The sequence below is a fragment of the Bufo gargarizans genome, chromosome 6 (genome assembly GCF_014858855.1).
Source record: "Bufo gargarizans isolate SCDJY-AF-19 chromosome 6, ASM1485885v1, whole genome shotgun sequence".
Taxonomy (NCBI): Eukaryota; Metazoa; Chordata; class Amphibia; order Anura; family Bufonidae; genus Bufo; species Bufo gargarizans.
In genome coordinates, this window is record NC_058085.1 from 249,252,113 (window position 1) to 249,274,278 (window position 22,166).

A 22,166-nucleotide genomic window follows, 5' to 3' on the forward strand; every position below is an offset into this window, starting at 1 on the left:
TGTATTGAGTGCGCTTTACGCGAATATTACATTTCCAATTTTTGCAATCAAGAAAATAATAGTGAATTCTCAAATTTGTAAATATATATCGAACATTCTACAAAATATACACGAAATATCGCACATTCGAATATTGCCCCTGCCACTGATCACAAATTTTATATTGTATATACTTTGGAAACCAATGAAACTTTTGAATGAGCAAAGTTTAAAAAATGAGGAAGTATATTTTGGGTAAGTATGGGTCCCAAGTATTCTAAATGGGGGATCTATCCATTTCTATTGGCTTTGCCACGAGCAGATGTTTGTATATCTTCTATATCAGATACATCTCCACGTGTATTTACCTACAACCCAGGTGATAAACCAGACTGGACTGGATATGTCTGCTTGCCAGGGTTTCCTTCCAATAAAGCAGCAATAGCTCCGCTATCAGTCATTGAGTAATACAGATTGTTGACACTGCTGTCTGGTTGTATTAATTGTGTTATTTTGTTATCATAAAGTACATGTTCCCATGTATTCAGTACAAGCTCATAGATTACACCACACTAGTTGCATGTGAAAACACAATCCTCTATGTCAGTTGGATGATGCATCTCATCATCTAGTCTAATACTATTGCGTTGACCCGTATTCTACTGGAACATTCAGAGCTATGAATAATTACTGTAAAGCAAACATAAAAATAACAACAGCACAAAAGCATCCTCTCATAACTGAAGTATTGTGGAACCACTAGCAGATTGAGGCCACCACTTCATTACTCATACTTCTACACAGAAATCACTCAGTACTATCATACATAGCGACTAGTGTTGATAAAGCACCAAAGTGCTTGAGTGCTCTGGCCGAACACAATGGGATGCTCGGGTGCTCTACCAAGCACCCGAGTATAATGGAAGTCAATGGGAGAACCCAAGCATTAAACCAGGGATCCCCTGCTCTGAAGAGGGGAGGGTGTCTGGTTCATAGTAAAAGGTCAGAAATTGATGGAAACACCACTGAAATGGTTCGGGAACAGCATGGGGAGAATGTCTGGATGCATCTTGGACTCCCAGGTCACTGCTGGAAACCATGTTGTCCGAGTAGTACGCCACTTTTACAGACTGACAACAATACACACAAAAACGGAAAAAAAAAAAAATTGTTAAAGCGAACCTGTCACCTAAAAAAACGCCTCCCAAACCACCAGCCTTACCTTAAAGTAGCCAGCAGTATGTCCCTAAAGATCCTTTTCTTCCTCCTGCCAGATGCACCAAAATCTTGAAAAACAAACTTTAATTCCCTGCACGTGCTATATAACAGCAGAGTTTGAAGTCAAGGGGGCAGCGGCCTCCTCGCTTCAAGTCAAGATAACCACGCCCCCTTTCCATGCCCCTTCGCTTTTGATTAACAGCCGATAGCTTTCAGCTGTTTAGCAAAGCCAGCCGAGTGTGAGTGCGCGTCAGACATTGACGTGCGTGGCTGTCAATCAGAGGTGAAGGGGCATGGAAAGGGTGTGGTTATCCTGACTTGAAGTGGGGAGAACGCTGCCCCCTTGACTTCAAACTCTGTTGTTACATAGCGCGTGCAGGGGATTAAAGTTAGTTTTTCAAGATTTTGGTGCATCTGGCAGGAGGAAGAAAAGGATCTTTAGGAACATACTGCTGGCTACTTTAAGGTAATGCTGGCGGTCTGGGAGGCGTTTTTTAGGTGACAGGTTCCCTTTAAGAAACATTCTTGCCTGTATATTTACTTGTATATAAAGTGCAAGTGCTGGCAAAAATTACAAGGAAGAGGTACTCCAATACAACCTATATATCACATAATGGAGGGCCTCATTCACATTATGGTACAATTGTTCAGGTAGTGGGACTCCTACACTCATAAAGCCTATGCACTAAGTTAAAGGGCTGTCAAAAATTACAAGGAACCAGTACTCCAAATCACCCATTGTTACACATAAAGGAGGGCATCATACAAAACTCTTGAAAAATTATGATTGATGGCCTGCTGGTGACCCTCAAAAACATGTGGAGCATTGGTGACTCAGCTGCCGCATTGGTGACTCTAGATAACCTCTGGGCAATTGCACGTCCCCGTGACGGCGACGATCCATTCGGATGTCTGCCCTATCAACTTTCAATGTCCTTTTCTGCGCCTACCATGGAGATTACGGGTAACGGGGAATCAGGGTTCGATGCTGGAGAGGGAGCCTGAGAAACGGCTACCACATCCAAGGGAGGTCTATGGCTGAAATCTGATTGGCTGTTGTTGCCTTGCCCCTTTTTTTTCCCAATTGTGAACCACCCAGAGAGGGTGGGTCAAGTTATTAAAGCACAAGCGTCCAAGGAAGGCAGCAGGCGCACGACAATTACCCACTCCCGACTTGGGGAGGTAGTGACGATAAATAACAAGAGGCCCTGTTATTGGAATGAGTACACTTTCCGTTAATAAGGATTTATTGGAGGACAAGTCTGATGCCAGCAGCTGACTTGCTCCCGGCCTCCACAACGTTCACCCAGTGTGCTGTCATAGTGAGGATTGTGTTGACCAGACTCTTGGCTACTAAGACTGGATTTGTAGGCGAGGGCCTGCTTCCGCTTTGTTGACTCTAGATAACTTCTAGGCGATCGCATGCCCCAGTGACCGTGACTATCAATTTAGATATCTACCCTATCAACTTTGGAGCAATTTTTCAACAAGGTCCTTCTGGTATAGCACCGTTTTGGTTGTTCTCTCCACCAAAGAAATTATAGATGAGAAGTTCTCTTTATAGCGGGGGTTGAGATGGGTGAACAACCAGTAATCTGTGTTGTTTAAAATGTGTATAACGCACGGATCGTGGTAAAGGCAGCCTAACATGAAGTCAGCCATGTGTGCCAGAGTACCAACAGGCAAGACTTCACTATCGTCATTAGAAGGTGAGCTGACCCTGTAAAAGATTGTAGGTGAGGGCCTGCATATAATGTTTTACAGGGTCAGCTCACTTGCAGGCCCTCGCATATAATGTTTTAAATGGTCAACTCACCTGCAGGCCCTCGCATATAATGTTTTACAGGGTCAGCTTAACTGCAAAACATTATATGTGAGGTAGAACCAAACAAAAAAGAGGCCTCATTTATAAGATCATAGTTGAGGGCAAGCAAGAAAACCAACTATATAAACCTAAAGTGTCGTTCAACAAACAACAAATGGATGCCCAATATATTAAAAATATATATATTATTTCATAATAATAGACAATACATGATAATTAGAGTATTGGGGATAACAAAAAAGAAATTTAAAGAGTCAGCAGAAAAACTCTGGATGCCGCAGTCCCCCGGCCGGTGTCTCTATAACCCACCACAAGATGGAACACATGTAGGGCATGTATAAAATACGCAATGTGGTGATTCACAGAAAGGAAGGGGTTATGTAATATATAAACCCTAGAAAGTAATACTAGTACCTGTGATCACCACCTGAGTGCGTAGCTGCAGGATGAGGCTCAAGCGCTGGATCCTATCTATATCACAAATAAGGTCATGGACAAAAAATAATGCCCATATGGGATACTCAAAATAAATACATAAATGAGACCCCATAAACCAGACTTACCAGAGAGCTGTAAGCAAAAAACTTAACCATAAGTATCAGATGGAAAATCACAGCATACCCTGAGACATGGTGGAGGGCAGAGACAACAGGCACAGGACAGGCAAAGGACCCCGACGCGCGTTTCGCCTCAGCTTCGTCAGGAGGTCATGAGGGTCTGCAGTTGAGCTGATCCTGTAAAAGATTGTAGGTGAGGGCCTGCAGATGAGCTACAGGGTCAGCTCAACTGTAAAACATTATGTGCGAGGGCCTGCAGTTGAGCTGACCCTGTAAAAGATTGTAGGTGAGGGCCTGCAGGTGAGCTGACCCTGTAAAACATTATATGCGAGGGCCTGCAGTTGATCTGACCCTGTAAAACATTATATGCGAGGGCCTGCAGGTGAGCTGACCCTGTAAAACATTATATCTGAGGGCCTGCAGGTGAGCTGACCCTGTAAAAAATTATATGCGAGGGCATATCCTCTGGTGGAGTCGAAAAGTCAGGGGCAATCCAGGCCTTGTTCATTTTTATAAGAGTCAACCTGTCAGCATTTTCAGTTGACAGGTGGATATGCTTATCTATTATAATTAGGGATGAGCGAACCCGAACTGTATAGTTCGGGTTCGTACCGAATTTTGGGGTGTCCGTGACATGGACCCGAATTTTGGGGTGTCCGTGACAAGTCCGGGTTCGGGTTCGGTGTTCGTCGCTTTCTTGGCGCTTTTTGAAAAAAGGCTGCAAAGCAGCCAATCAACAAGCGTCATACTACTTGCCCCAAGAGGCCATCACAGCCATGCCTACTATTGGCATGGCTGTGATTGGCCAGTGCAGCATGTGACCCAGCCTCTATTTAAGCTGGAGTCACATAGCGCCGCCCGTCACTCTGCTCTGATCAGTATAGGGAGAGGTTGCAGCTGCGACGTTAGGGCGAGATTAGGCAGTGATTAACTCCTCCAAAAGACTTCATTCAGAGATCGATCTGCAGCTGTGGATGATTGAACTGCTGCTATTGAATTGCTCACTGTTTTTAGGCTGCCCAGAGCGTTTTTCAGTCACTTTTTTCTGGGGTGATCGGCGGCCATTTTGTGTCTTGTGGTGCGCCAGCACAAGCTGCCAACAAGTGCATTTAACCCTCAGTAGTGTGGTTGTTTTTTGGCTAAATCCTACATCAGGGTCAAGCTGTCACACCAAGTGCATTTAACCAGCAATAGTAGCTTCCAGCTACCGGCTGATGGCTGACTGATGCTGCTCGCAGATAATTCGGAGGTGGAAGTGGAGGAGGAGGCAGAGGAGGAGTAGTGGGGGTTGGAGCCACTACCGTAGGTGCTGGCAGAAACCCTGATCGATGGAGGGCCCGCAATCCTCGACGTCGGTAGCACATGTGACATACCAGGGTACGACTCGCTCCCGGCATCTACAACGTTCACCCAGTGTGCCGTCAGGGAAATGTGGCGTCCCTAGCCAAATGCACTTGTCCATGTGTCCGTGGTTAAGTGCGTTGGTCTGGTCACGTGTGACATTTCGGGACACATGGTGTAAGGCGGGCACGGCACACCTTGAAAAATAGTGGCGGCTGGGGACTGAGTAACGAGGAACGGCCACTGCCATCAGGCTGCGGAAAGCTTCAGTGTCCACAAGCCTAATTGTCAACATTTCCAGGGCCAGTAATTTTGAAAGGTGCGCATTTAGTGCTATGGCCTGTGGGTGGGTGGCGGGGTATATGTGCTTGCGTTGAAATGCCTGGGTTAAGGATATTTGGACATTGCGCTGGGACAGGGAAGTGGATATGATTGCTGATTGTGCTTGCGAAGGTTCAAGTGCAGGGCAGGAGGCATCCTCGCCTGCTCCTTTGACAGGTGATTGGCCAGCAAGTAACATAGGGGAAGAGAAGGCAGTGGTGTGAGCCACAGACACAGATTATGGACCCAGGCGTTCGTCCCACTTATTACGGTGCTTGGATGGAATGTGGCGGCTCATGCTGGTAGTGGTGAGGTTGCTGGTGGCACAGGTTGCAAACTACTATTCTTTTGTTGTCCGCACTTTCCTCCAAAAAGCGCCATACTGCGGAACATCTACCCCTTGGCAAGGGAGATTTCTGCAAGGGGGTGCTCCGTGGAACAGTTGTGGACCTGTTTGGTGTGGCCCACCTTTTCCCTTTTGCCACCCCACTGCCTCTCCCAGCCTGTTGTGGTGCTGCAGATCCTTCCCCCTTTGTACTGATGTCCTTGCTCGGCTTTCCACCTTCCCAGGTTGGGTCAGTGACCTCATCGTCCACCACCTCCTCTTCCACTTCCTCACTCTGATCATCCTCTTGATTTGTTGACCTAACCACAACCTCAGTGATTGACAACTGTGTCTCAGCCTCTTCATCAACCTCTTGAGACAATAATTGCGGTTGACTCATTGGCAACTGTGTCTCATCATCATCCACCTCATTAAACACTAATTGCCGTTCCCCACCATCATGTTCTTGTGACTGTGGATGCTCAAGAGGTTTGGAATCAGGGCACAAGATCTCATATCCTTCTTGAAGCGTGCTTGGTGAGAGGGCCAAATCAAGTAATGGCGATGAAAAGAGCTCCTCAGAATATCCGATTGTAGGATCACTTGTTTGGCCAGACTCTCCATGGTGGGAGGAAGGAGGATCAGGGGGAGGATTTTGTTGAACAGGAATATTCGAATTACGAATTTTAATTGTGAATATCTGCACAATATCGCAAATATTTCGAATATAGTGCTATATGCTTGTTTTTTAGAATATTCATCATTTTTTTCCATCTGAAGTCATGATTTCTCCCTGCTTAAGTTGCTTGTGGGCCAATGACTCATTGGCCCAAGAGGAAGAAGCAGGGAGGAATCTTGTGTTCAGATGGAAAAAAAGACAAATATTTAAAAAAAACTAATATATAGCACTATATTCTATAGTGCTATATATTCATTTTTTGACCCACACCTTATTACGCGATCATTACCTTGACGATTTTTGAGTAAGAAAAAAGAATATAGGAAATATTCGTATTCGCAAATATTTGACGAATATTCTACAAAATATTACGGCCACTTCCCTGTCCCTTAATGCTCACCTTCCTCATATTACCCCCTTCAGGACCAGGCCATTTTTTGCTAATCTGACCAGTGTCACTTTATGTGGTGATAACTTTAAAACGCTTTGACTTATCCAGGCCATTCTAAGATAGTTTTTTCATCACATATTGTACTTCATGACACTGGTAAAATGTATTTAAAAAAAATCTTTTTTATTTATAAAAAATACCAAATTTGCCAAAAATTTGGAAAAAAGTTGCAAATCTCCAAGTTTAAATTTTTCTACTTCTATAATACATATTAATACCTAAAAAAAAAATAGTTATTACTTTACATTTCCCATATATCTACTTCCTGTTAGGATCATTTTGGGAATTACATTTTATTTTTGGGGGATGTTGCAAGGCTTAGAAGTTTAGAAGCAATTCTTGAAATTTCTCAGAAATTTTCAGAAAACAACTTTTTAAGTGAAGCTTACATAATAGAAACCACCCAAAAATGACCCCATTCTAGAAACTACACTCCTCAAGGTATTAAAAACTGATTTTACAAATTTAGTTAACTCTTTAGGTGTTCCACAAGAATTAATGGAAAATAGACTGCTGTACGGGCACACGGCAGGGAGTAGAAGGAAAGGAATGCCATACGGTTTTTGGAAGGCAGATGTTGCTGGACAGTTTTTTTTTTTAAACCATGTCCCATTTGAAGCCCCCTGATGCACCCCTAGAGTAGAAACTCCATAAAAGTGACCCCATCTAAGAAACTAAACCCTTAAACGTATTCAAAACTGATTTTACGAACGTCGTTAACGCTTTAGGTGTTCCACAAGAATTAATGGAAAATAGAGATACAATTTCAAAATTTCATTTTTTGGGCACATTTTCCATTTTTATATTTTTTTTCCAGTTAGAAAGCTAGGGTTAACAGCCAAACAAAACTCAATATTTATGGCGCTGATTCTGTAGTTTACAGAAACACCCCATATGTGGTCATAACCTGCTGTACAGGCACACGGCAGGGCGCAGAAGGAAAGGAATGCCATACGGTTTTTGGAAGGCAGATATTGCTGGACTGTTTTTTTTGACACCATGTCCCATTTGAAGCCCCCCTGATGCACCCCTAGAGTAGAAACTCCATAAAAGTGACCCCATCTAAGAAACTACACCCCTCAAGGTATTCAAAACTCATTTTACAAACGTCGTTAACCCTTTAGGTGTTCAACAAGAATTAATGGAAAATAGAGATACAATTTCAAAATTTCACTTTTTTGTCAGATTTCTATTTTAATATTTTTTTCCAGTTACAAAGCAAGGGTTAACAACCAAACAAAACTCAATATTTATGGCCATGATTCTGTAGTTTACCGAAACACCCCATATGTGGTCGTAAACTGCTGTACGGGCATACGACAGGGCGCAGAAGGAAAGGAATGACATACAGTTTTTGGAAGGCAGATTTTGCTGGACTGTTTTTTTTTACACTATGTCCCATTTGAAGCCCCCCTGATGCACCTCTAGAGTAGAAACTCCAAAAAGTGACCCCATTTTAGAAACTACGTGATAGGGTGGAAGTTTTGTTGGTACTAGTTTAGGGTACATATGATTTTTGGTTGCTCTATATTACAATTTTTTTTTGTTATTTACAACATTCATCTGACAGGTTAGATCATGTGGTATTTTTATAGAGCAGGTTGTCACAGACGCAGCAATACCTAATATGTATGCAATTTTTTTATTTATGTAAGTTTTACACAATGATTTCATTTTTGAAACAAAAATCATGTTTTAGCATCTCCATAGTCTGAGAGCCATAGTTTTTTCAGTTTTTGGGGCGATTATCTTAGGTAGGGTCTAATTTTTTGCGGGATAAGATGACGGTTTGATTGGCACTTTTTGTGATGTAAGATGATATGAATGCGGCGATATTAAATATGTATATATATTTTTATTTATATAAATTTTACACAATGATTTCATTTTTGAAACCAAAAAAAATCATGTTTTAGTGTTTCCATAGCCTAAGAGCCATAGTTCTTTTTAGTTTTTGGGTGATTATCTTAGGTAGGGTCTAATTTTTTGCGGGATAAGATGACGGTTTGATCGCTTGCTATTATACTTTTTGTGATGTAAGGTGACAAATAATTGTTTATTTAGCACAGTTTTTATTTTTTATTTTTTACGGTGTTCACCTAAGGGGTTAGGTCATGTGATATTTTTATAGAGCCAGTCGATACGGACGTGGCGATACCTAACATGTATACTTTATTTTTATTTATGTAAGTTTTACACAATAACAGCTTTTTTAAAACAAAAAAAAAATGATGCTTTAGTGTCTCCATATTCTGAGCCATAGTTTTTTTATTTTTTGGGCGATTGTCTCAGGTAGGGGCTAATTTTTTGTGGGATGAGATTACGGTTAGATTGGTACTATTTCCGTGGGCATACGCCTTTTTGATCGGTTGATGTTGCAGTTTTTGTGATGTAAGGTGACAATTTTATTTTTTTATTTAGCACCGTTTTTATTTTTTACAGGGTTAGGTGATGTGACATGGTTATAGAGCTGGTCAATACGGACGCGACGATACCTAATATGTCTACATGTCTTTTTCCTATTTTTTACAACTTTTTCTATTTTTTCTATCTCTGGCCCTGACACACAGAAGGTATTGCACAGATGTCACAAGTCACTGCTGACACCCTTCTATAGAAAAAGTATGAAAAAGTATGGAAAAAATATACTAGATTTCACTTATATTTTTTCTCTCTGGCCCTGACACACAGAAGGTATTGCACAGATTTCACAAGTCACTGCAGAACAACCTCTAAAGGAAAAGTATGGAAAAAAAAATAATATATGGCTATATTATATTGCTGTCACCACATGTAATAGTCCTTAAAGGGACTTTTGGGTCTTTGAAAAAATTTTCAACTAAATAGATTGCGATCACACTCCCTACACTATCTGTCCCTTCCTAAGCGCAGCTCTCCCTGACTAATAATAAGCTGAACAAGCGCCATTGGGTGCTATATAGCACCCGATCACATGTTCCGGACAGCCAATCACTGTAATAGCTAGATAGCAGCCAAGAAATGTGCAGGGAGGAGACTCGAGCATGGCACTCGAGCAAATGCGGTACTCGGCCAAGTACTGCCATGTGCCAAGCATAGCGATGCTCGAGCCCAACAGAAGTTCGGCCGAGCATGCTCGCTCAACACTAATAGCCACATAATTTTGCAAGCCCATGCAAAAATGGCATACATAGCCTATGTAATGACAATACACACAGACACATAAGACTGCCATACATGTATGGTAGCACCATCAAACACAAAGCATATAATATAGCCATACACAGAACATTGTACACAATCCACCTATGGATTACTGGGTATTAGAGGACGTTATAGGGGCGGGTTATGAGCTTAGAAAACTATTATTGGATATAACATCAGATACAGATATAAGAGAAAATAACTATAAGTCTAAGCATGACCAGGTTGTTATTATGGGATATCAGTGAAAAATGGGGCAACTACAAGTTCCAGCATGTCCAGTGGTTGTTATTGGATCTTAAAAGGATATTACAGGGAGACAGTATAGAAAGAGAAAACTACAACTTACAGAATGTCCAGGATGTTATTATGGGCTGTAAGGTAATTAGATAGATAGATAGATAGATAGATAGATAGATAGATAGATAGAATTTATCATTGATTTTGATGTATTTGAGTTTTATGCCTAACACTTCACTTTATAGCATTTGTGTTGTTTACTATGCATATGAATTATGGATGTTTATAATACATGAATTAATATTTTTTTATTGCACTTGACTGCACTGTGGACAAGTCACTGCAGACACCCTTCTATAGGAAAGGTACGTAAAAGTATGGAAAAAATATACTAGATTTCACTTATATTTTTTCTATCTCTGGCCCTGACACACACTTAAAAGGATCTTAAAAGGATATTACAGAGAGACAGTATAGAAGGAGAAAAGGACAACTTACAGAATGTCCAGGATGTTATTATGGGCTGCAAGGTAAATAGATATTACATAGATAGATAGATAGATAGATAGATAGAATTTATCATTGATTTTGATGTATTTGAGGTTTATGCCTAGCACTTCACTTTATAGCATTTGTGTTGTTTACTATGCATATGAATTATGGATGTTTATAATATATGAATTTATATTTTTTTTATTGCACTTGACTGCACTGTGGGGTTTAAAAATCCTCTTCATATGTATGAGTGATGAATAAAGCAGTCTTCGCTTTGCATCTACTGGAGTGCGGCTACAGTGTCTACCTTGGATCAGGTTAAAGGGTAACCCTTTAGACAAGTTGGTTTAAAAGTGTTCTAAATCCCCTTAAATTCATTTCTCTAATATATTTTATTAAAGGATTTTGCTGTTTTACTAAACAAATAGGCATCTGTTTATAGCGGGTCAGAATCCACTGTACTGGTGGACTAGGGCATGCAGTGACTCCTGATCCATGTGCTATGCAGAGCTTCTGGGTGAGCGGAGTGGGCACAGGCAATAGCCTGCTCTGCTCTTCTAAATCCTGGCATTGCATATTGGTACAGGGTACCGATGTTCTATGCCAGAATTTAGCCAAGCTCAGCGGCACAGGTGTGAGCAGCCACGTGTGTTCCTCACCATGCAGTGCTCGCCACCAGTACAGTGGAATCCGTACACCAGTACAGTGCTGTCAGCGGTCTACAAGTATACTGGTTCTAAAGAGCGATGGACACTTAAACTTCAGGTGTCTATTTGTTCAGTAAAACAGCAAAATTAATTAATAAAGTATATTAGAAACATAAATTTAATTTTTTAAACATATTACCCTTTAATGTTTTCAGGCACCCAATGTTCTGTATACACCCCTCTATATCTGTGAGTGCTGCTCCCTTCTCCTGCTAGATAGACATAAGTACTGTAGCTAGATAGATAGATGATAAATAGGTACATGATAGATGCTAACATACATAGATAGAGATTACATACATAGATATTAGATACAATAGATAGATAGATGATAAATAGATAGGAAGATGATAGATGCTTACATACATAGATATAGATTACATACATAGATATTAGATACAATAGATAGATGATAAATAGATAGGTAGATGATAGATGCTTACATACATAGATATAGATTACATACATAGATATTAGATACAATAGATAGATACAGTAGATAGATATAGATAGAGGATATATGCTAACATATATGGACAGATAGATATAGATTACATACATAGATATTAGATACAATACATAATAGATAGATACAGAAGATAGATATTATATAGAGGATAGATGCTTACATATATAGATATATATAGATAGATTAGATACATATCTATATATTAGATAAATAGATAGATAATTAAATACATAGGCAGAGAGATAGATCAACAGATAGATGTTTAGCCTTTTGCTCTAGATTTTACAATATACTATAACAAAATTTTTAGCTTTTCTATAAATACCAACAGTGGCATAAAATGATAACAGATACAAAATAAATGTTAGTAACATTGTGGGCAGATCCAGAAAAGCTATGAACCTCACAGATGAGGAATATACCGTAAGTGCTTTGCTCCATATTCATAGCTATATCACATATTTATGTAACTTTTTTTCTTATGATTGCAGGAGATTGTCCTCCTCTCCTCCTATGTGAACCAGACACATTTCCGTCTAAGACTATCAATCCTTACCTTGGGGAAGAGACTCCAGTAGAAGGCAGAAGTCTGGAAAGTGCAGTCTGAGATTGCTGACTGCCTGCTTCGATGTTTGTTTATGCAGTGGGCGTAGAGCTAGTGCACACTACCACCCTCATTCTCTTCTCCACAGTGCGACAGCTCTCTCTGTTGGTGAAGACCTATAGGCTATATTACATACGTGTGCAAGCATTCAAGGCTGAACCTGACCTTGCTGCATAGCGAGATAGTGTGTGTAGGTGGCAGGCAGTACCTTTCCCGGAATTCTGTGCAGGTACATCCACAATATTGATCCACAAAATTATGTTATAGAACATTCTATACAGTAGTACAAACTGCCAGCGCGTTAACCCACTAAGTCCTTAATAAAACTGTCACTACAGCTTATAGTTCTCTACAGTTTGGCACATACCAGGAATATTGGTTGTAATTTTCTACTTCTGTCCTTGCCCCCATGTAGCATGCCACCACATATACAATGTACAATAGTTCTAGAAACACTTGTAACCTCAACCTAACAATGCCAACCAATAATTCTCCATACATCTCCATGCCATACAGTCCTGCCCTTGGGTAGGATGGCACCAGCATTTTCTTTTGACACCCCCCACATCCTTCACCATCATAAGAATAACGATAGATAGGTAGGTAGATAGATAGATAGATAGATAGATAGATAGATAGATAGATAGATAGATAGACACACACATCTTGGAAAACTAACCACAGATGTTTTGTGGATATAGGCTTGCTAAAATCCTTCTGTCTCTTCATGTAATCCCAGACAGGCTCAACTATATCGGTTGAAGAGATGTGTACTCTGCACACCATAAATCCACTGTGGGTGCCTGTGAGAGTTGTAGAAGAGATGTTAGGTTAATCCAAGGCACTCCAATTCATGTGCAAATCTTTACATTTTATTGTTTTTACAGATTATCATTTTATACATCCAGATTAAATGATTAGTATGTAGCCACATAAATCATAGTTCCCGGACGTTTCGGTCTAATTATGACCTTTCTCAGTGGGATCTTAGTGGCGGTGCAGTAGGTATGAAACTGGAACATCCAGCGTCATACCTACTGCACCGCCACTAAGATCCCGCTGAGGAAGGTCATAATTAGACCGAAATGTCCAGGAACTATGACTTATGTGGCTACATACTAATCCTTTAATCTGGATGTATACAATGATAATCTGTAAACACAATAAAATGTAAAGATTTGCACATGAATTGGAGTGCCGTGGATTAACCTTATATAGGCTCAACTACAGTCAGGTCCATAAATATTGGGACATCGACACAATTCTAACATTTTTGGCTCTATACACCACCACAATGGATTTGAAATGAATCGAACAAGATGTGCTTTAACTGCAGACTGTCAGCTTTAATTTGAGGGTATTTACATCCAAATCAGGTGAACGGTGTAGGAATTACAACAGTTTGCATATGTGTTTCCCACTTGTTAAGGGACCAAAAGTAATGGGACAATTGGCTTCTCAGCTGTTCCATGGCCAGGTGTGTATTATTCCCTCATTATCCCAATTACAATGAGCAGATAAAAGGTCCTGAGTTCATTTCAAGTGTGCTATTTGCATTTGGAATCTGTTGCTGATGAGAGCCAAACAACTGTCACTATCAGTGAAGCAAGCCATCATTAGGCTGAAAAAACAAAACAAACCCATCAGAGTGATAGCAAAAACATTAGGCATGGCCAAAACAACTGCTTGGAACATTCTTAAAAAGAAGGAATGCACCGGTGAGCTCAGCAACACTAAAGACCCGGAAGACCACGGAAAACAACTGTGGTGGATGACTGAAGAATTCTTTCCCTGGTGAAGAAAACACCCTTCACAACAGTTGGCCAGATCAAGAACACTCTCCAGGAGGTAGGTGCATGTGTGTCAAAGTCAACAATCAAGAGAAGACTTCACCAGAGTGAATACAGAGGGTTCACCATGTTGAGGGAAGTGTCAAGTATATATATGTATATATGCCCTGACATATATGCATATATATGGGACCTTTCTCTGGGCCCGTCCAGGTAGGTTGTGTATTCATACATGGAGATGTATGTATGCCCCCTTTTGGCAGAATACATCTCTATGTATATAGAATATACATCCTGGGGGTGGGTTTCATGAGTATGGGTACATATGTCTATGGATGTGTCCCAAGCATCTATAGATATATGTACACCCCTATGTATATAATATATATTGTAATATAGGTGGGCTTACCTGCCCCCTATATGTTTAATGTGTCCATTCATATATGTTTATGGATGTGCCTCAAGCATCCATAAACATATATGGCCGTTATTCTGGTGCCCAAATCCCCCCCGCTCAGATGTGCCTGCTGGGGGTGGTGGAGGAGAGCGACACTTGGGCAATTATGTCCAGCGTCGGCCTCTTCAAGGGACAAAGCATCAATAAGATCCTCTGCCCTTTTGTCACCATCTCCGGCCGCGCCAGAGATGGTGCGCCTTACAGAGACATCGGAACAAAGAGTTCCCATGCCCCTGTGGGTGGCTGACCTCCGGCGCTGTAATTACAGTGCCGGAGGTAGGCGTCCGCTCCACAGACGGGAGGATCAAAGGATCCCCCCGCCTGGAAGTGAGCTCCGAGATCCTCGGGCCGGCGCGGTGACGTCATATCACCGCGCCGGCCCACGTGTTCAGGCCGGCGGTGCGCATGCGCGCGGCGGCAATGGTGGAACTGAGAGCGAGGCTGGCGGCGCTCCGCTCAGGACTCAGGTAAGTCCACCAGCCCGAGGAGAAGCATCCCCTGGACAAACGAGCCCCCCTGGACAATGAGCATTACCACCGCTGAGTATTTTCTCCCCATCTTTTCCCCACTATACCACCAACGAGATATATAGACATATATATATATATACCCTCCCTATACCACCAACGATATATATATATATATATATATTATTCCCCTGCCCTATACCACCAACGATACCCTTACCTTCCCCTGAATTCCCTGATTCCCCTGTATTAACCCTTCCACCACCAACGATACCCTTACCTTCCCCTGTAACCCTTCCATCACCAACAATCCCCCTGTGTTCCCCCAAGATCCCTCATTTCCCCCGCTTAACCCTTATACCTACCCGGGTATTGCCTCTGCAACCCTTATACCTACCCTGGTGTTGCCCCTGTACCACAACCCCTGATACCCCTTCACGGCTGCCCTGTTTACCCCAGCAGCAGCTGTGTCCGTATTTACCCCTTGTTGTTCCCCGTAGGGAGAGTATATTGACAGGATTGGGTAGGCTCCTGATAACGTGTATGTATGTGCATTATTGTAATTGTAGATAGATTCTGGGGAGGAATTGGGACTGTGTTAGCGTAGTTAGAACCGTATTAGTGTGTTGTTATAGTGCGTTGTACTTGTATTGCTGTATGCTGCTATAAATATATATATCTATTCCCTTGATATAGCTATATATAGTTATAAACTAATATATTCTTTTGTAGTAGTAAGGCGCTGCACCAATAGTTGTAGTACTGTATTGTTATTGTATTACGTGTGTTATGTTCTGTAAAGGTTAATAAATACTGTGTTATTTATACCTGTTTTGTAACTTGTGGTTACTAGCGGTAATTAGTAAGGCGCATGCAGCTAGGGTAGTTCAGTATAGAGTAAGGTGATCAGGAGTGTTTGTTGTTAATTTAGGCATAAATAGGCGGGGTTATCACTAGACAATTCACGCCTATTTATGAATATTAATTATTGAGATTTGCATAAAAACAATAATTAATATCCCCCTTAACATTGGCGAGCCAGGCCCACTGCTAGGAGTTTGTATCTGTGTTTGGTTTTGGGAAGAAAAATCGCTTACGCTGTTAAATAATCAGGTGGGAAGGACCCGGTCAGCGGATTCTGAGCGTCCATAGCCTGAAGGTTAGCACAGGTAGAGCGTTTTTTCTCAATCAGAACTAGACACAGAGCAAACTCTACAGCAGAGAATCTAAAATCTTTTCTGATTTTTGTGCATTAATATTTTCTGATTCCCTTACACGCTGAAGACTGAAGAGAGAACCATCATCATTGAAGCAAAAGTCGTCTGGCTGGTCGGGAGAAGACGTTCCGAATATTGAAGGGCCTCCTCCACGCAGCAACACAGTACAACGAACAATGACACCAATGAAGATGGCCTCTCGTCAAAAAGTGAGTATGAACTTCGCCACACTGCAACACCTCAGCAAACATAGCACATACAACCCCATCATCCCCACCACGTACAAATCCACTGAGCTGCTATGGTCCACTTTATTGGACCAGGCATACGCTCATGATAAACTCTGCATTAATCGTAGTGTGTACAATAAACGGCTCCAAATGTTAGCCAAATTGGTTCACACCTTTGAGGATATCATTTGGAAGCCAGAACATCTTGAAACACTTAACAGCACAACAAAGGCAGAGGAAGTTTCTAACACGGCAAACTTTCACTGCAATTGTTGTGTTGAAAACATCAAACAGTTACACACACTACAAACACAACTAAAAGAGAAGTCCCAGTGTACGGTCAAGAGGGGCAGGGAGATTTACGTGTTAGAGTCTAGGACAAGGAGAGTTTCTACTCTGACATGGATAAGGAACTGCTCAGACTGTACACTGAGATAAATCAGTTCAGGAACAATACGGTATCTATGGATAGCATGATTGTTCAACTTCGAGAGGACCTGGCTGGGAAAACGCAAACCATTGCGGATTTACAGCAGGTCATCTCGAATCTGTCACGGCATGGTGCTAACAGCATGTTGCCCACGAAACAGGTTTGTGTTTCGGGAACAGCACAGGGGGAGACAGCGGCGACGGCGCCAAGATCTCCCACGGATCAAACACCCGACGAATAGGGGTAGCAACCGATTCCAGGAACAGGACAATGATTGGAGAGAGGAAAGTGGTTGGCCATTTACCACTTCCAATCCGCCAACGCGTCCGGAAAGACAGGAAGATTTTTATCCTAACCATTCCAGTATGGCAAGAATAAACTTCCTGTTACGGATTTGCAAGGAGATCCCAAAATATGATCCCAGTGTAGATCCGTTTACTTCATGTGATATCTTCGAGGGTCACTGTAACAAGTATTCAGTGGCTCACGAATATCGCATGGAGTTATTCCATTTATGGTTACCTACACACCTAAACCAAAGGTATGAGGTAACAGGGAGGACGCAACCCATGAATTGACAGTTTTATGACAAGGAGGAACGTTTCTCCATACTCATGAGACTGGCAACGGGCCATTGGGACGTCACTCCAGATATCCTGTCCAAGTTTAAACCCACTATACATGACAAACCTCTGTCTATGTGTAGTCGGTTTGAAGCCATGTATAGAAGGGTTACAAAGGATCATGGTATCGGAATTCCACAGGGTATGATACGCATGTTTGTGGAGAAATTCCCATACCTTGACACTGCAATCCGGTTGAGCGCAGCTAGGGAGCCATCCCTCACGGATGCTGCTATGATTATTGAGCAGTGCAGACAGGATACACTGCTCAATAAGAAATCCATCAAAGTGATGGAGCGTGCGCCTGTACACGATACATCTCAAGATGAACGGGTACAGCACACAAAGGGTAATTCAGCTGTTCGCTCCACGGCCCCGCCATTGGAAAGGATAGGAGGCATTCAATGCTTACTATGTTTACAATACAGGCACATAAAGAGGAATTGTCCACAATGGTCACGTAATAATCAGACAAATCCTGAGAGAACGGGCAATAATAACGGTTTCAAGATGAAACCTAATTATGCCAAACCAGTGGGGGAATATCTGGGACATTCACAGGTCCAGACACCAAAACGTGTGGCTGTTGTGAATGACCCAGCGCGTTCGGTAAGGAGTGTGGAATCCCTGGAATCCACACAAAGGCTCCATAGCAAGAACCCACAAGTGGCAGTATGTACCTCACAGGTACCTACTGGGAGTCTGGTAGAAATTGATTGAAGATCAGGGATCCCTAAAGATCTGGCGCCAGTATGTCCTATCATACTGGATTCTTCAGGGAGACCCCACATAAAAGCCAAAATAAAAAATCAGGACGCTGAAATCATGCTTGACACTGGTGCGGAAATTTCCATTACCAATGTCAAACATGATTTACATCCCAACAGCCCTCAGTGTGTGGTGATCGGATTTGATCACCAACAAGGGGGGGTGAAGGCCCACAGAATAGAAGAAGTAATTGTCCAGATTACCAGTCACACGACCCTTAGGATCCCCATGTGGTATTACCCCTGTTCTGACAACATTATTGGAACCGACATAATGACACAAAATGGGTGGATACTAGATCTGGCAAATAGTATTGTATGGAAGGGTCCCAGACAATCCAAGGTGTTTGTCAACCAACGCTAGTTTCTGGGACCACCATTGCCAACAGTAGATGACTCTACTAAAATACTTGAACACAAATGGCCTGAGATCTCGCATAATCCAGACCTTGAGCCTATTGTGTATGAGTACCCCGATCTGTGGGCCCAGGGAAAAATTATTGTGGCAGACTGATTCGAGTTCAGGTGGACATACAAGGTCCCGACCCTCCACCTCAACGACAATACCGCTTTCCACCAGAAGCCATCCATTCAATTTTGGACACTGTCCAGGAATTGAAAACTAGGGGGGTGGTCATAGAGGGCAATTCTAAATGCAACAATGCACTCTGGCCAGTAAAGAAAAAGGACACCAATGCATGGAGGCTCACCATAGACCTCCGGGTCCTTAAAAAATACACCCCAATGTCCGCCCCAGTGGTGGCACAGACTCACGACATCATAGCCAGAATAAGCGGCAAAAGTCGCATATTCTCAACCATAGATGTTGCCAATGGGTTCTTTTCAATTGAACTCACTGAAAACTGTAGGTACAAATTTGCCTTTACAGTAGGAGACAAACAGTACATGTTCGGTGTACTCCCACGTATTTTCACCAGGCCTTGGCGGCCGTTCTGAGTGTATTTTCACGGCCGGGATGCCTTCTGCAATACGTGGACGACTTGCTCTTACACACAGAAACCAAAGAAGAACACTTCGTTCTGTTAAAAGAGCTATTGAGACTCCTGGCCAAGTCAGGAATCAAGCTGAGTCCCACAAGGTAAATTTGTCCAGAACAGAGGTGACCAAATTTCTTTTGGAGCCAAAGGAATCGTGGCAGCCAGAGTGGAAGCCATGGTAAAGTTACCTAGACCAGGCACTCTACAGGATTTGAGAAAATTCCTGGGAGTTGATAATTTCATGAGGGAGTTCATAGAGGATTTTGCTGCCAAAGCGAAACCCCTCTATGAACTCCTCAGAGGAGAAGACCCATCAATCAAAGGTTGGTCTGATGCACAGGAAGAGGCCTTTTCTACTTTGAAAAGGGATCTCTCCTCTGCCCCTGTATTGGCCACTCCCCATCCTGAAGGGGAAAAAGCCATGCAGGCGCATGCAGGGACGGAGTCTATCTCAGCAGTCCTCATACAGCAGATAGGGTATGACACTAGACCGCTGGGATACTTCTCCAGGTTGATTTCACCCATTGAACGAGGGTTCGATGAGTGTGCCAAACAACTGGCATCCATACACTATGCCGTCAAAACCACCGGACATATTGTAGGCTTTAGACCCCTCACTTTGCAGACTTCATACTCTCCATTGGCCCTCTTGCTCCATGATACACTCCCTGGAGTCTCCCAACAGAGATTCGGGAGGTGGATTATGGACCTCAGTGGCCGGAGTCTGCAGGTGAACTACAAAGCCAAGTATGTTCTGTCCCAGTTACTGAACCTAACTGGAACCGAACATGACTGTGGCCAACCAGCGCATATTAACGCGCCACAAATTTTCAGGACCGATAAACATCCAGAAGACAGAATCATCTTTGTTGATGGCTCTCGATTTTACATGGATGGGACCTATGTCACAGGTTTTGCGTGCTGGATGAGACCACAGGTACCCAGAGTCTTGTCAAGTTACCAGGTCACATGCCGGCACAGCGGGCAGAACTGGAGGCGGTCAAGCAAGCCTTGATTCTTCAACCCCCAGGGAAACGAACTATATATAGTGACAGTTCATATGTAGTTCGTTCCCTCAACCTGCACCTGGACACGTGGAAAAGATGAGGATTTGTGGACAGCCAAAACAAACCTCTGGCTCATTTGTCGGTCCTGAAAGAACTTTGGGAATGGGGCATGGCACACACGGCGGAAGTAGCCATCATAAAAATCCCTGCGCATCAGAAAGGGGACGAGCCTTTGACGCTAGGTAACAACAAAGCGGATGAATTGGCCAAACTAGCGGCAGTGTCTGGGATCCTTCGGGAAACAGGCACTGAGCCACTACCAGCCTACCAGATTGCAGTTCGCACCAATCTGAGTAAAGGCCCGGTGTCATTTGAGGAGGAACAAGCCAAAGATCCTCTTCTAATGACACACTTTACATCTCCACAGCATCCCTGGTCAATACAGCAAGGGATCCTGTGTTACGATACCAGTACACAGCAACTTCCTCTTTCCGTGGTCCCACAGCATCTGCAAACAGAGCTAACCAGATTGAACCACCAACTGTTTGGACACCTTGGCCGGGATAAACTCTTGTCTCTCCTGAGAGACAAATTGTACTGGCCGGGAATGTCCAACACAGTAGAGAAAGTTACACAACAGTGCCTGGTATGTGCTCAGGTGAACCCAAGGGCGTCAGCCTTGAAGCCGGTGTTGCAGCGAGTTTCTCCTGCAGATGGTCCGTGGTCCGCACTACAAATAGATTTTATAGGACCTTTACCAACAGGAAGTTTCGTTACGCACTGGTGGTAGTGGATGTCTTTTCTAAGTGGGTAGAAGCCATCCCCACGGTTAATGATTCAGCTACAACCACTGCCCGTGTTCTCTGGGAACAGGTTCTGTCACAATGGGGTATCCCCAGATTGATAGAGCCAGACAGAGTGACCCATTTCACGGGTAAGGTAATGAAAGCGCTTTGTGGTCTTTTAGACATAAAGCAAAGGTTTCATGTGCCTTACCACCCTCAGTCTGCGGGCATCGTGGAGCTGATGAACCGGACCATAAAGACACGACTTTCTAAAGCACTACTGGAGAAAGGTTCCTTGTGGGTAACTTCTCTGCCAGCCGTGCTAATGGGAATCCGAGCTACCGAGGCTACCAGTACCGGTATCACCCTGTTCAAACTAATGACTGGACGCAAAATGCCCCTATGCCTGCCCAATGAACCCCTAGTGTCAGAACCAGTGAAGAACGCCATCGCCAGAGACCTGTTTCTCCAACAGGTTCAACTAAACCTGAAGGAGTTATTGCCTCATGCAGCGATACGGCTGCACAGACCGTATCTACAGGGGGAAACACCGATGCCCTCTGTAGGAGAGCTGGTGATGGTGAAAATCTTCCATCGGGCCGGCCCCTGGGATGCAAACTGGGAAGGACCCTATCAGGTCCTTGAAGTAATGGGTGACACCATGCTGAAGGTGCAAAGGCCAATGACGACCAAGAAAAAGTTACGTAGGCAGCAGGGAGTTTTATGGATCCATATCGACCAGGCCAAGGCCACCCGAGCCTCCCCAACTCAATAACGTGAACCCTCGCAGAGTTGGGTACACGGGGGGGGGGGTGGTTTGGTGGGTTGAGGGTGGATCCTTGTGGCACTGGTGGTAAGCATGATGATGACAGGCTCAACCTCTTCGGGGGAGAGCCTAGGAGTTAATAATGATATGGCTGACATATCTATGAATAAACCCGGCCTTTTAATGGTGGAATGTTTGGAGGGCAAAATCCTGAAACCATACGAGAACTTTTCCT

General features: G+C 43.0%; 1 protein-coding gene across 1 annotated transcript in view; it reads right to left on the reverse strand.

Moving 5' to 3' along the window:
- LOC122941577 (neuropeptide Y receptor type 4-2-like) overlaps positions 1-12,425 on the reverse strand; it is a 35,062-nt gene extending 22,637 nt beyond the window's left edge. The window contains exon 1 of the mRNA XM_044298926.1: positions 12,347-12,425. The gene's annotated coding sequence lies outside the window, so the exon portion shown is untranslated. The remainder of the gene's footprint in view (positions 1-12,346) is intronic.
- Positions 12,426-22,166: the final 9,741 nt, after the last annotated feature.